Source organism: Monodon monoceros, unplaced genomic scaffold, assembly GCF_005190385.1.
Source record: "Monodon monoceros isolate NGI ecotype Baffin Bay Population unplaced genomic scaffold, NGI_Narwhal_1 Super_Scaffold_21, whole genome shotgun sequence".
Taxonomy (NCBI): Eukaryota; Metazoa; Chordata; class Mammalia; order Artiodactyla; family Monodontidae; genus Monodon; species Monodon monoceros.
In genome coordinates, this window is record NW_021703778.1 from 110,060,785 (window position 1) to 110,061,852 (window position 1,068).

The window sequence follows — 1,068 nt, forward strand, 5'->3', positions numbered from 1 at the left end:
ACACAGAATGGCAGACTGGATAATAAAACAAGACCTACCTAATTAAAATTCAGGAGAGGAAAAAAATATTCAGCAAACAATTCAGGTGAGTATCTCAAAACATTACTCTGCCTCACCACCGTAAGTCATGCTGCCTCAGGCTCCCTGGTTAAAATTTTCTAAGACTAGTGGGAAAGAGTTTTAGCAAGATACCCAAGACAGTCTGACTTAAAGTGTGAATCCTTTGTGCCTACATGGACACACAGACATACACACACAGACAATTTTGGAACAATATTTGTGTTTGCATATGTATAAAATTTTTGAAGATCTATTTCATAGCTTTTTGGAAATATTTCCCAAAGTAAGGACAATATCACATTGGTTTTAAAATACAGTCCATCAGAAGAAAGTGTATGCTGTTACTTTAAATCTCATTCCAGAAGGTTAGTTGCGCTGTTCAGGAATTATACCTCAGTCAATTGCTGTCAGCTAAACATTAAAAAATTCTCTATTCCAGTGTTGTATAAAAGGAGACAAGGTTAGCACTCCCCTTGACAACAATGGAAGAGGCCCTCGGGCCTGACAACATGCATATGGTTAAGGCATTTCCACCTACTTAGTGGCATCTAACCATTGTTTTTTATCCAAATTGGAAGGGAAGAGGTAAAATTGTCACTATTCGCAGATGACATGATACTATATATAGAAAACCCTAAGGACTTCACACAAAAACTACTAGATCTAATAAATGAATTCAGCAAAGTAGCAGGATAGAAGATTAACATTCAGAAATCAGTGCATTTATTTACACTAACAATGAAATATCAGAAAAAGAATGTAAAAAAAATACCTTTTAAAATTGCACTAAGAAAATAAAATACCTAGGAATAAACCTTTCCAAGGAGGTGAAAGGCTTATTTGCTGAGAACTATAAAAACATTAATAAATTAAAGAGGATTTAAAGAAATGGAAAGATATCTCATGTTCTTGGGTTGGAAGAGTTAACATTGTTAAAATGGCAATACTGCCCAAAGCAATCTACAGATTTAATACCACCCCTATCAAATTATCCATGACATTTTTCAC

The 1,068-nt window shown here is 34.5% G+C and overlaps 1 non-coding gene across 1 annotated transcript; it reads left to right on the forward strand.

The window, feature by feature from the left end:
* Positions 1–498: 498 nt before the first annotated feature.
* LOC114905431 lies at positions 499–624 on the forward strand. Its single transcript, XR_003796257.1, has one exon. It is a non-coding gene; the product is annotated as a U6atac minor spliceosomal RNA (small nuclear RNA).
* The last annotated feature ends 444 nt before the right edge of the window (positions 625–1,068 follow it).